This window comes from Tasmannia lanceolata, unplaced genomic scaffold (genome assembly GCF_043159265.1).
Source record: "Tasmannia lanceolata isolate RefF3 unplaced genomic scaffold, GAP_Taslan_0.1 ptg000006l, whole genome shotgun sequence".
Classification (NCBI taxonomy): domain Eukaryota; kingdom Viridiplantae; phylum Streptophyta; class Magnoliopsida; order Canellales; family Winteraceae; genus Tasmannia; species Tasmannia lanceolata.
The window spans coordinates 44271818-44286749 of NW_027518683.1; positions in this window are offsets into that span (position 1 = coordinate 44271818).

The following is a 14932-nucleotide window of genomic DNA, read 5'->3' on the forward strand; positions in this document are numbered from 1 at the left end:
AAGGCATTTTGCGCCTGGGGTGTTGCATGTGAGAACAGCTACACAGGCTCAGATTTTGTCTTATTCGTTTAATTCCTCTGATGTGGTTGCTTTCACATGCAACGGCCTAATCACGAAATGCCTTCTGAGATGGTCCCCAACAAATCCCTTTGTTTAAATGCATTTTCTCTTATTTTAATGTGGGACTATTTATCTGACGAACACTTATTTGCTTTGACATGAATTCCTTGTTTTTTCGGTTTAAGGGGAATTTTGCAAGGCTAAGAAAACCATGGAATGCTAAAAAAATAAATAAAGTTTTGGGTTGGCCAAAACCCTAAACCCATTGGGAAACGACAAATAGGCAATGCCTGAAAATGACCACCAGCCATTTCCTTTTTTTTAATGAGTAAACTGGGGTTAGGCAGGACCTCGAACCAGATATAATAAATAGAGAAAGGATTACAAAGATAAAGAAAGAAAATTACATTCTAAGATAGATTTTCCAATCCCTATCAGTATTGATAATATCGAGAAGGGGGGGATGTCGAAACCTTTACAAGGACAGACTCTTTTTGAGATCCGCAGCCATATTTCCTTCCCTCCAAGAGTTGGTTTTTTTTTTTTTTTTAACCCGGAAAGATAACGACCCTGGGGCGGATCGGCAAATATATATATAAAAAGTTGGGACCATACAAAAGGAGGGGAAACCTCCTAGCCAACAATACAGGAAGCCGTAGCCCTAGAAAGAGAGTAAGGAGGAGGGGAAGCCTCTAACTCGACAAAATAGCCAGCAAAAGCCATAGGAAAAAGACAACAATCAATGCTTATAAGGGAGAGTGCCCTCCAAGAGTTGGTTACTCACCAAGAAAGGAAGCGACTCAGGGAGCTTGAGACAAATGATCAACAAACATGACTTGTTTCCAAGGGGGCTTTGATCTCCCATTGATTATATCCACTGCAAATTTTGAGTCCAATTTGATCCATACCTTGCACAGTCCATGATATATAGCAAGATCAACCCCTTTTTTTTTTATCGCAAGCAGCTCCAGAGCATAGATTTCTTTTCTAGTTACACTTTCAGAGAACATAGCCTGAACCATTCCCTTTTTATCTCTCACAATGCTGCCAATGCCACCTTCCTCATCGTCCAAAGACCCATTAGTGTTTATTTTATATTCTTCAGGATCAGGTTTTTGCCAAGTGCAGAATTGCTTGTTAGTTTTGATGGGAAAGAATCTGTAGCCGAACTTCATAGATGAATTCAAATTTATCTTGTCGTCCGCGTTGTCCTTGAGATTCAGCTTATTTAGCTTTTTTAGCTTGATTTCCATGTGGATGTCCCAAGAATGTACTGCTTATGGTGGGAGGCATTTTCGAAGATTCTGAGATTTCGTTCATTCCAAATTTTGTGAATTGCCGTCGAGAAGCCAAACTTCAGAGCTGTGGATGCTTGTCCTTCTCCCATGGTATTTGATCTCGGTCAACTCTCTTCTTCCATAAGGCTCTTTTTGGGCTCTCTAAAATACCCGGCCCTCAAGAGAACCGATCTCCAGATCTAGGCAGTGAAACTATATCTGAAGAAAAGGTGATCAACACTTTCCTGATCATCTTTGCATAGGGTGCATTTCGAGTCCAATGAGGTGCCCAAGAATTGTAGTCTATCTTTGGTGCTAAGCTTGTTTTGTATTGCTTTCCATGTTGTGATGGCATATCTAGGAACGTGACGCATAAACCATATCGTTTTTTCTACCATGGGAAGTTAGGTGGGCATCTCTGAAAGTGTTCCAACCACTCTTTACAGAACGTAGGCCGTCAGTTTTTGGTTTCTAGATGGCTTTTGAAGGTCCATCATAGGTAAATATTGCCTTTTGGAGAAGAGCTTTCTCTTCAGTGAGGGAGGATTTGTCCAGGATCGGGTTCCATTCTCCATTCCTGTGTATCTGATCGAGGGTTGTTGAAGATCAAAGGGAGGTGTCTGAACATGATCTGGAGACAATTTTGCACAATGTTTCTTTTGGGTGCCGATAATCATTTTGGACTCAGAATCAGTTCTAAAAACTGTATTCTTACGTTTATTAATCATTTTGGACTCAGAATCAGTTCGAAAAACTGAATTCTTACGTTTATGAATCATTTTGGACTCAGAATCAGTTCTAAAAACTGTATTCTTACGTTTATTAAAAGAGGAGAGGGCGGGCCCATGCAAAATACATAGGGCCAGTATTTGAGGCGGCTCATTAGCATGAAATTGCCACACTTAGGCCCTGTTCGGTTTGGGATTATGGACCAACCGATTGCAATTGTTGCAACCAATTATGACAATCAGCTATTATAAAAATAATCCCTCATGGTATAATTGTATTCTGCTGTGCCGCTGGGATTGTAGAAAAATAATACTCTGAAAATACAGAGAAAATGGAGAAAATAGAAGATTAAAGGAGGTAGCGTTTGTCGAGAGATGGAGCTCGATGTTTATCATTCTGATTCATCAGTGGAGGAATCCGAGAGAGATGGAGTTAGGGTTTCGCAAGGTCTAGGTTTTGATGAGACAAAGAGATGGAGTTAGGGTTTCGCAAGGTCTAGGTTTTGATGAGACAAAGAAATGGAGTTAGGGTTTCACAAGGTCTAGGGTTTCGCATGGTCTAGGGTTTTTGGATTGAAAGAGATGGAGTTAGGGTTTCACAAGATCTAGGGTTTGTGGAGTGAAAGAGGTGGAGTTAGGGTTTTACAAGATTAGGGTTTGTGGAGTGAAAGAGATGGAGTTAGGGTTCTGTTGCTAGGGGGAGAGTGCTTTCAAGAAGGGATTTTGATTGGGGTAATGGTGGGGTCGGAATTTGGGAAATTTCCGCCTCCAAAATGAACCAATCGGTTTATAAGCACCGAATTTGGTGATTATAGTTGTTAGTATATTTCATCATAATCGCATAATCGGATTATGGATTATAAGCAATTGTTAGATGAGCAAACCGAACACACATTTAAGCATAATTGATTGTAAAATCGGTTATAGTGGATAGTCGATTATTCATAATCCCAACCTAACAGATTGTGAGTGCCAAACTTGCATAATTATAAAAAATCCACCTAATTAATGGTCTAAGATGACCCATGACTTTAATTATCACTACATTAAAACCAATAATATCATCTTCGGAGGGATCTGAGAGGGCCGGAATACGATACCTTCAAACCTTGAGATCACCTTATGATGGGCCCTATACGATACCTTCAAACCTTGAGATCACCTTATGATGGGCCCTACCATGGAGCGAGGTGGTGATACAAAACATAATTCAAGATCCAAATCGAAACGGCAGAAAAATTTACGGTGTTGGAATTGCTAAAAGAAGGGTCATCTGCAAAGAATTGTAAGTCTCGCAAAGGGAATCAAGATAAGCCCAAATCTGATTCGCATGATCATGAGTCTAGTTCAAAGAATTCCCATGGAAATTTAGCCGAGGAAAGTGCTTCAGAAGATGGTGAAGTGTTGTCTGTTCTTCCACCAGATATTAGTTATGCTGAGTGGATTTTGGATTCTGGCGCTTCATTCCATATGACACCATGCAGGGAGTGGTTTTATACCTACCGGTCGTGTGATGGAGGAACTGTTTACATGGGTGATAATAACACATGTAAAATAGTGGGAGTTGGAGATGTCAGAATTACTATGTTTGATGGCACGATACATACTTTTTCTGATGTGAAACATGTACCTGGGATGCGAAAAAATTTGCTTTCATTGGGAAAATTTAACAATTATGGTTACAGTCAATTGAAGATTGTGAAGGGGGCACTCATTGTTGTAAAGGGAAAGCTACAGGGAAGCTTGTACCATTTGATTGGGGATACCGTGGTTGGTGATGCTATTATTGCAAATGCCGTGACTGAGTCTGTTATTAATGGCACCGGCGATTGGGTCACATGAGCGAGCGTGGACTAAAGGTACTCCTTGATCACAATTTACTTCTTGGTTTAAAATCTACAAGTTTACATTTTTGTGAGGATTGTTTGTTTGGTAAGCACCATAGAGCTAGTTTTCCCACTTCTACATATAAATCTAAAGATGTGTTGGATTTGATTCATTCTGATACGTGGGAGTCTCCTGTGGCATCCATTGGAGGTGCAAATTATTTTGTTTCATTTATTGATGATTTCTCTTGAAAGGTGTGGGTGTATATGCTCAAAAGGAAGAGTGATACTTCCTCTTGTTTCAAAAAATTCAAGGCTTTGGTTGAGAACCAAAAGGGGAAGAAAATTAAGTGTCTGAGAACTGATAATGGGACTGAGTATAATGAATTGAAGGACTTTTGTGGTGAGCACGGCATAGACAGACAGTTTACAGTTCCAGGTACTCCACAACAAAATGGGGTACGGAGCTCATGAACCGTATACTCATGGACCATGCTAGGAGTATGTTGAGTTCAGCTGGGCTAGAGCAGTGTTTTTGGGCATAGGCTGTTTGCATAGCCTGCTATTTGGTGAACCGTTCTTCAACCACTGCACGTGATTGCAAAATTCCTGAAGAGGTATGGTCTGAAACACCTGTTAATTACTCTTTCCTACGTACTTTTGGTTGTGATGCTTATGTGTGGATTCCTAAAGAGCAGAGAACTAAACTGGATGTAAGGTCCAGAAAGTGTATTTTTCTTGGCTATGCATCAGGAACAAAGGGGTACAGGTTGTGGGATCCTACTACCCACAAGATTATTGTTAGCCGAGATGTTGTGTTCAGAGAAGATTCATTGCAGAAAGAGAAGTTGCAGCCAAACTCAGGTACAACAGAGATGTTTGATATGGAGTCTTTAGAAAATCTTCTCAATCTTCCAAATGTACCAGACATTGAGGAAGATGAGGAGGAGGATAGTAATAATGAGCATGTTGATGTTGATGTACCAGAACTTGAAACTCAAGGTGACCAAGGTCGTTCTGCAAGAGACCGCAAAGCTCCTACATGGCTACATGATTATGTTACTGCTTATGCTTGCATTGCAGAGGAGCATGAACCTTCTTCTTTTAAAGAAGCTTGTGAGTTTGTAAATGCAGATTAGTGGAGAGTATCTATGGAAGAGGAAATTGAGGCTCTACATAAAAACCAGACTTGGGAGTTAGTTAAACTTCCAAAGGGGAGGAAGGCTATAGGTTGCAGATGGGTGTACAAGTTAAAGAAAGATGCTGATGGGAACATCAAGAGATACAAAGCCAGATTAGTAGCGAAAGGGTGTGCTCAGAAATCAAGTATTGACTTCAACGAAATCTTTTCTCCAGTTGTTCGTTTTACTACTATTCGTATTGTTTTGAGTATGGCGGCAGTGTTTGATTTGGAATTAGAGCAGTTAGATGTTAAAACAGCCTTTTTGCATGAAAATCTTAATGAAGAAATTTATATGACTCAACCCAAAGGCTTTGTTGAAGAAAGTAAAAAGAATCTGGTTTGCCGGATGACCAAATCGCTATAGGGTTTAAAACAGGCGCCGAGGTGTTGGTATAAGCGATTTGACTCCTTTATTTTGAGCTTCGGATTTGTTAGATGTGAAGCTGACCATTGTGCTGATATTCATATGTTGGATAATAGTGGTTTCATTATCTTGTTACTTTATGTCGATGACATGTTAGTTGCAGGAACCGGTAAAGCTAATGTTGCGACTTTGAAAGCTCAGTTGGCCGGGGAGTTTGATATGAAGGACTTGGGGGCAGCAAATCAGATACTTGGTATGACAGTACTTAGAGACAGAAAGAATAGGCAACTCTGGATAACTCAGAAGAGTTATGTTGAAAGGGTTCTCTGCCGCTTTAATATGCAGAACGCCAAACCAGTGAGTACTCTAATTCCTAATGGTTGCAGATTATCTTCCAAGCAGTGTCCTGGCACCGAAGCCGAGAAGGAAGAAATGTCTTGAGTACCATATGCGTCTGCAGTAGGGAGTCTTATGTTTGCCATGGTTTGCACCAGACCAGACATTGCGCAAGCAGTGGGAGTAGTTAGTAAGTATATGGCAAATCCGGGGAGAGATCATTGGACTGCTGTGAAGAGGATCCTTCGCTACTTGAAGGGTACTTCTAAGGCTTCTATTTGCTATAGTGGCCAAAGTTTGGATTTGGTTGGTTATGTGGATGCTGATTATGCAGGGGACATTGATAGAAGAAGGTCGACCACGGGTTACGTGTTTTCTTTAGCCAATGGCGCTGTTGGTTGGATGTCGAGGTTGCAGTCTATAGTTGCTTTGTCTACGACAGAAGCTAAATATATGGCAGCTACGTATGCATGTAAAGAAGTTGTATGGCTGAGGAGGTTACTTGAAGATCTTAAGCTCAAGTTAAAGAAGGTGACAATTCATTGTGACAATCAGAGCGCATTGCATTTGGCAAGAAATCCTATTTATCACACTTGTACCAAGCACATTGATGCTCAATATCACTTTGTTCGTGACGTCGTGGAAGATGGAAAGGTCTCAATGCAAAAGATTCGCACCAATGACAATGTTGCTGATATATTGACGAAGTCCATCATTAGAGAGAAGTTTATTTGGTGCAGAACTTCTCTTGCGCTTGTTGTCACTTGATGAAAGCAATTCAGTGGGAGCGTTTTTTACACTATAGAAGAAACTAGGCTTCAAGTGGGAGAATGTTGAGAACGACTATTGTGAGTGCCAAACTGATTGTTGGACTCAAATTTAAGTACAATTTTGAGTCCAATAATCGGTTTGGCACTCATAGTTGGTTGTCATAATCTCAAACAAACAGGGCCTAAGCAATCAACTATTTTTTTAACTGTCCATCAAAATTCAGCTTGAAGCTAGTAAAACAGTATCATGTAACCTAACTATCATATATATAATAAGCATCAAAGCTACATCTTAGACATTCTCCAGTCATCATTATACTGAACTTAATACAAACCATTTGATAACTACAATTAATTTCTACGGCATGCATCATCACATCATTGCTATACCATTAAAGTTTGCACTCTATTATTGTCCATGAACTCAAAAAACACAAGAATCTCCAACCTTCAACTTATTGTCAATAACAATCTTCCCCAACTGGGATGGAATCATTTAAAGGTTCGATAACATAATTTTTATATGCTGAAGAGCCGTATAAAGCAGCATTGGAGATCCAGTTTTCTCTTCAAAGGGGTGGGTTCTTCTCTTGTAAAGGGTTGTTCTTGAGTTGTTTTCTGAAATAAACAAGAGGGGGGGTGAATTGATTTTAACACTAAATTAGCCATTTTGAAAATTAATTAGTGAACCCTAATTTGAATTTTCTTCTCTTAATTAGATTTTGGTTAGTTCAAATGAGATCAATACAAATAGAAATACCAAACCAAAATTAAGAATGAAAGTGCAAGAATAAGAAAGAACACACCGATATATAGTGGTTCGGGCAAAGTCCTACTCCACTCTTCTTAAGATCGTCCTTAAGGATTTCCACTATTGGAGACCTCCATGATGCCCGGCTCCTAGGCGATTACACTTCCAAGGGATTTAAATAAGGATGCCCTTACACCTTTACACCGACTCTCCTTCTTCGCCGAGTTCTAAGCGATGCTCCCTAGGGAATTAAGGTAGGATGCCCTAGCCACCTTTACAAGAAATTGAAGATAAATAGCTTGGCTTCTTCTTGAAAGCTTGATGCTCTTTGAAGTCCCTTGATTGCTCTTCAATAGTGATTGCAAGTGAAAGCTCTAAATCCAAACTCAATAGATTTGCAAGTGTAAGGCAAGTTTGGAAAAAATAAAATCTTAAGCTTGAAAGAGTTGCAAGTTTGCTTGAATGCTTAAGAGGGTTTTTCGAAATGTTCAAGAGAGAAGAAAAGTCCTCTTGATGTTGTATATATAACCTCTCATGAAAATATGACCGTTTGGGGGTGGTAATATCAAAAATCACAAATTAATTCAAATCTCAACGGCTCTTTTTTGGTCTGTCGCGAGGTTCTCGGAGTTTCGAGACATACTCTCGGAGTTCCGAGAGAACGGCCAGAAGATGGATTTTTTTTATTGGACCATTTCTCGGAGTTCCGAGAAAATGGCCAGAAGCTACTGGACCATTTCTCGGAGTTCCGAGCTCGAAGCTCCGAGAAGCCTAAAAATCAGCAGATTTTGTGTTTTTATTGCTTGTTTGATTTTTGGCTTTTAGAACTCAACTCCTATGATAATTTTGGAATGTTTATGAGGGTCCCAACATGTTGGTCCACCACATAACCATTCACTAATTCATTTTAAGTTCTTAAGTGTGTTTGAAAAACTCTTTTAAAAAACACTTTGCCTTGTCTTGGAAATCTAAAGAGAAATGATGTACAATGATACCTATGTAACCTTCAACTTCTCTTTAGTCTTGGTCTTCAATTGATCTTCCATCTTTTGTATGCTTGCTTGAGAGATGAAGTGAGCTCCACTTAGCTCCTTTGACTCTTGTGTTGGTACGTCTTCAAGCATGACCATGTAGTGTGTTGGTTTCTTTAATGATCAATCCTATCTTAAACACAACACTTCAAGACAAATTGATTAGTATTCAATAACACAATCAATTATGTTTAGAATCATCAAAACAAGATAGGAGAGTAGACCCTTGGGCTTACATTTTCTATTTGAGAGCGTGAGTGTGTACTCTGTAATTTTCTCGTTGATTAGTAAAGAAGAAGTCTCCGCTGCTGCCTAGTGGAGTAGGCATATTGCCGAACCACGTAAAATCTCTGTGTTCTTGTCTGTGGCTTTAATTATTCACTTACTTTCTGCTTTTGTTATCGATCTTGTGACCGCTGCGTACTCTAACAATCGAATAGCCTCCGAACTTCAGAAGAATGATTTCTCATAGTCATCACACAAGATACAATCTTTTTCTAAATACTACGGTCTCCTTTGTTGGGTCTCTTGAAGATACTTCTATATCTCTCCTTCCAAACCAGCAATGGGGACCCGAGTCTCCACCATATGATCTATATGAATGGAAAGGTCCAAACTATTCCAAATAAATCACGAATGAAGAACCATATCTTCCTCATGAAGCTCTCGTGACCGAAAAGATCGTCTACCATCTCTCCCACTGCACAACACACGGTTTCTAAGTGTCCATTTGGGCTTATTCTAGCATTTCTCGACATTTCATCTCAAGTTTCCATCATTTGCATGGACTTCTGTTAGCCCAAGGGTTCCCCATGGGTTCATTCAATCACCTTGTTTTGATGATTAACAAACACAAATTGATTAGTCTTTTATGGACTAATTGTTTGCCTTGAGTGTTATGCTATACACAGAAAATTCACATGTCAATCCATGCTAGCACACACCGTTGATAGCCTATGCTTGAAGATGAACCAAACAAAGGACAAAGGAGCTAGAGCATATTTGAACAAATCATACCTTGGAGGATCAACCAAGGAGAAGTTCCACACAACCATCTCAAAGCATTGAACAAACAAAGGAAGATCAATGAAGGCCAAAGCTTGTGGATCAATAACTTGCAAAGGTGCTTGAACCAAATGGTGGCATCATCCTTTGAAGGTGTCAAGCAAAGAAGCTCAACCTTGAAGATCCCAAAGCAAGCCAAGCACACCATTGAAGATCAAATGAAGATTGGCTCAAGAGAACAAGGGATTACTTAGAATGGTAGTATGTATCACCTTTCTCTCTTGTATTTTTTCTTGATCAAGGCACTGCTTAAAACCCCTAAAAATATATTTTTCAAAGAGACTAACACACCCTTTAAGGACTTAAATGGATAAGTGAATGGCTATGGTGGTGCACCAACATGTTGGGTCCCATATGACATTCAACATAACATTGAACAAAACAGAGTTTTAAGAGTACAATCTGGACCAGAAACTAAATCCTATCAAAACTTATTTAAAATATTTTCAAATATTTTTGAAAATATTTTTAACAGATAGCTCTCATTTTTCTCATATCCGTAGAGTATAAGAACGTCGAAATCCGACAAGAAACGAAGGAGATATGAATTTTTCAAATTGGAAGCTGATTGCTGAAAATCCAGTCTCGGAGCTCCGAGAATTTTCTCGGAACTCCGAGCTCGGAACTCCGAGACATTTCTCGGAGCTCCGAGAAAACAACCTGGACACAAAAAATAAGAGCCGTTGGGGGTCCAACGACTAGTAGTTTTTTGACCCGAAAATGACCGAAATACCCCCAAAACGGTCATATTGAGTTGGAACTCTATATATACACATTGTATGGACCTAAAACTTAGAGATGAATATGTTCCAACTCAAAAGAACCCTTGAAAACTACTTGCAATCATTTTGGGTTAATTTTTCTCGCCAACCTCTTGTTCCTTGATTTGAGAAAATCATTTGAGATTGGTTTAGGCATTACTTGTAATTATCTTTGAGAGTGCATTGTGAGCTCTACTTTGTATTAGCCTATTTAGAGGCAAGTGAGCAACATCTTCTTCTCTTCATTGTATTTGGCAACAAAGGGCGACGTATTTAAGACCCTTGGAGCTTGGACGCTCGGATTGTACAAGGCGAAAGAAACGCCCTATTTAAGTTCCTTAGAAGATAGTGGATACCTCAAGGAGAGCAAACTTGAGAAGAGTGGAGTAGGTCTTGGGTTTAAGACCGAACCACTATAAAAGCGCTTGTGTCAGAGCCTCTTGTCTCTCTACCTCCTTCTCTTGATTGGTGATTGGTACACATCTCTCTTACTCTCTCTTATTGGTGCTTTAATATTCATATCCTTGCTTGAGTGAGTGATTAGCACTTAAGTTGAAATTGCATATTCATTTCTTTCTAATTAAGCCTCTCATCATTCTAGTCAAGTTATAAAATCAACTAGGGAGTAAAGTTTACATCATTACTATTAAGCTTAATTAATCAAACTAACTTGATTGAAAAAAGTTAAAACTAGGGTAATTTTGGTAAGGAGTTTTTAAAGAGAATAAGTTTTTTAAAGAAACCCAATTCACCCCCCTCTTGGGTTGCCTAGTGGGATTTCAACTTCCTTAAGCATCCTTGTGTTTTTACAAGATCTCCATGGACTCTCGTAAACTTCCACGGAGTACTTCCACTTTCATGGGGAGCCAATGTCAGGCAGAAACTGATGATGGAATCATTGTTTAGAGTTAAAAGTTGGAATATGAGTAGAATTAGAAACAAAAATAAGATTGGAATTAGAAAGGAGTGGAATTAAGATTATAAATGTATGTATCTACATCATCTTTTCTAAATCCTAAAAACTTATCTATTAGTCTAGTAATATCTCTCATGGCACTTGAAATTTCAGCCAAAATTTGGTGACATCCCTAAAATTTCGGCCGAAATTTCGGGATAAACGAAATTTGAACTGAAATTTCTAAATTTCGGTCGAAATAAATCACAGTTTCGACTATTTATGATTTTGGTTTTGATCTCCACCGAAACCCAGAATTTCGGATTTCAGTCGAAATTTTAAACCATGGGCAGAACATTCTTATGATTTTTTTTTTCAATCTATATTATACTTGTATTGATTCCCATTTTTTTTGTAATCTGTGCAATCGACCCATTGAGAATGAGAAGATATGGTGCATTGAGAACATTTTGTTTTTATGGTGCTGGAGAAGAAAGGCAATCATTACTAAAGTATATCCTAGGCTCAAGTTAGGGCATACTTGGTCCCCCCCTCCGTCTTAAAAAAAAATCACAAAATTCATAGAACTTAGAAATCGCAATATGTCGTTTTAACCGTTTAATGCACACCTAGGATTCACAATCAGATCCATTGAACTTTTAGGAGTGTTAAAGGGGTTTAGTTCAATTGGAGCAGTATGCGTATGATTCCAAACAATTTAAGCAAACGCGTCAGACATTCACAATTAGAACATTTATTGAAATATATAAGTTCTGAATTTAAACATCAATAGACATTAATCTAATCCAATAAAGAGCAAGATGATGGTTCTATAACTACTGAAGCACCCTATAAAGACAAATCAATTCAAGTATGCTGCAAATATCTGAAACAGAAAGAAAAAAAATTTAGCAAATCTGCGCATAAACATGGTTTTATATTTCCACCGAAACCGACAAGAAATGACCGAAATGTTTTTGTTTCCATCCCCACTGAAACGACACCGAAATTGAAACGTATATCGAAACCAAAATCCTAAGTGCATTAGTAATATAATATATCAGTACGTGTTACCTAATTATATTTATATGAACTAGAAAAAATGCACGTATGATTAAAGTTTTTGGTGCATGTCTTAATCTATTAGTAATTGAACATGAGCTCTTCAGGGGCACTTCAGCTAAATTAAAACCATACAGTTCCATGAAAGGCCAAACAAATGAATGGTTCTGATCATCCGAATAATTTTTTTAATAAATTTTAAGTGTTTCACACTTGCATCTTCCATTTTAAACGCCCATCAATCATAAGGTTAGGATCATATATCTTACGAATAAGACATTCTGGCCACACCCTATCTAAGTCAAGTCCCAACAAATGAACCCCTATCTAAGTCTAGTCCCAACAAATGAATTGTTCTGATCACCCGAATACTTTTTTATATATATTTTAAGTGTTCCACACTTGTGTTCTAAACATCCTTCAGTAATCTCAGTGGAGGTTTTTAAAATCCAACAATCGGAGGGTTAGGACCCTCCTATGAAGTAGACATCCTGGCCGCACCCTATCCAAGAAATGATTGGTTTTGATCACATAAACAAGGTCTAATAGATGAATGTTTTCGATCACCCGAATAATGTGGACTGCGTGCTTATTAAAACCTATTGAATTTGCTTAAAAAAATTAAAACTTTACTTGAGCAGAAATGTAAATAGGTTTTCATAGCCATTTAAAAATGTGTTTCTTTTATATTTTTACATTTTAAAAAATTTAATCTCTACACTTTACTCGTCAAACTTCACTCAAAAGGGTGTAGCACACTTGCAAATTTTACATGATTAAGCAATAAAATTTATTATATATTAGAATTATTTAAGTTGATCAGAGGCATTTCAATTGAAGGTTGCTAAGATCATCACAACCATGAAAACCATAGCTCACAATAACAAACCCTATTGGGATGATGGCATTTTGTTATCTTAACGTAGGTATATTTTAGGATTTTAGGAAATTGTGTATTTTTCATAACACGTACATGACTGAATTGATGCATGACATGACGTCTGTATTTCAAACAGCTGTCCATGTAGGTAAAATGATCATAGTCATGCCATGGCCATGAAGTGTGTATGGGTTGTATTTTCAAACAGCTGTCCATGTATATATAATGATCATGGCCATGCCCATGACCATGAAGAGTATATACATCACTGAATTGATGAATGACACGACGTATGTATTTCAAACGGCTGTTGATGTATCTAAACTGATCATAGCCATAGAAATGACCATGAATAGTAATTAGCGTAAGAGAAATGAAGGCAGGAAACACGTTGCATTTTTTTTGGACGGACGCACATGGGTAAGCCGTCCAAGGAAATGCCGAAAATGACACCAATAAAGTAGGTGCAGTGGGAAGAGCAGTCCAAAAATGGGCAGGACACGGAGAGAATTTATCCCTCCTTGGAGGTTCGCAGAGGTCTTTGACGAGATACACGATCAGATTGCAGGGGCTTAAGTCAGAGTCCAACATGTTAGGAGGTTAGGAGGTCAGCTAATAGTGAGAGGCGGATCGACTAGCCAAGGGTGGGGTCAAACGAGATAGTTTGGAGATATTCAACTTTCTAAACTCCCCCCCCCCCCCCCCCCCCCCCCCCCGACCTTCTGTCGTCCTCTTTTTCTTTGTACATTGTTGGGTTTTCCACATTTGTATTGCTTGTCCAGACCTCCTCAGTCGGGGCCTTAAACAGATTTCAGCAGACCGATAAAAATTCCTGGTCTTGAAACAGATAATGTAACCAAGTTCTTAGCCTAAAGGGAAATATTTTCAGTGCTCTTGATCCGAGGTCTATACTCTTGGGCTGTCTAACCTTGATTGCATAAACAATTCCCTCCCATGTATGCACTTCCAGAAAATCCTTAATCCGTGCTGCTCTGTCGCATTAATACAAGAGAAACCGAACAACTGAATTGTCTTGCTCTCCATATTCTCCTGCACAAGGTTTATATATGACAAAACATCACTTTCAATTCAAAGTAGTAGAGTAAATTAATCTTTGAAAGAAAGAACACAAACTCAATCACGAAAAATACCATAGCCTTTACCGAATGCCTTAGGCCCTCCTCGTTCGAGATTGTAACAACCGATTGTGAGCCCCAAACCGATTATTGGACTCATAAATAGAAACAATACAAACTCAATCACGAGCAGTACCATAGATTTTACCTAATGCCTTAGGCCCTGTTCGTTTGAGATTGTAACAACCGATTATCAGCCCCAAACCGATTATTGGACTCATAAATAATGTTTGCTTATGAGTCCAATAATCGTTTTGGGCTCACAATCGATTGTCAGAATCTCAAACGGACAGGACCTTATTGATTAAAAAGGTCCTTCAGTTCTACACAGAAGTTCCAAATTTATAACAAACAAAATCTCCTATGAGATCATTTATAATATTCATATAATCCAAGGCAGAATTATCAGACCAAGAAAACAAACATAAAGATCAGACCTAAAATTGTAACTATTGGAAACTTCAGACCTCCGATGTTCTTTGCTTTTTCACCAATTGTAAAATTCCATGATTGATTGATCTAGTAATCATCCCTGCAAAAGAATGCCATCTTCAAGTGAAAAGTAATAACTGGAAAGAATAGATTGGAGTCATCGAAAATTACTGATAGTTTAGAAGAACAAGCAGTAATGATAGTCTAGAGGAATTGGAAAGTAACAGATTTAGAACTTAATATAGAGAAATTTGAGTTTTGACTCCAATCCATTCTTTTACATATCATTGCTAATTTTTTTTGTTTTCTTTTACATATCTTCATATTCCATAGTAAGATCCAAAACTACAAAACACAGAGAAATAAAGGGGAAAA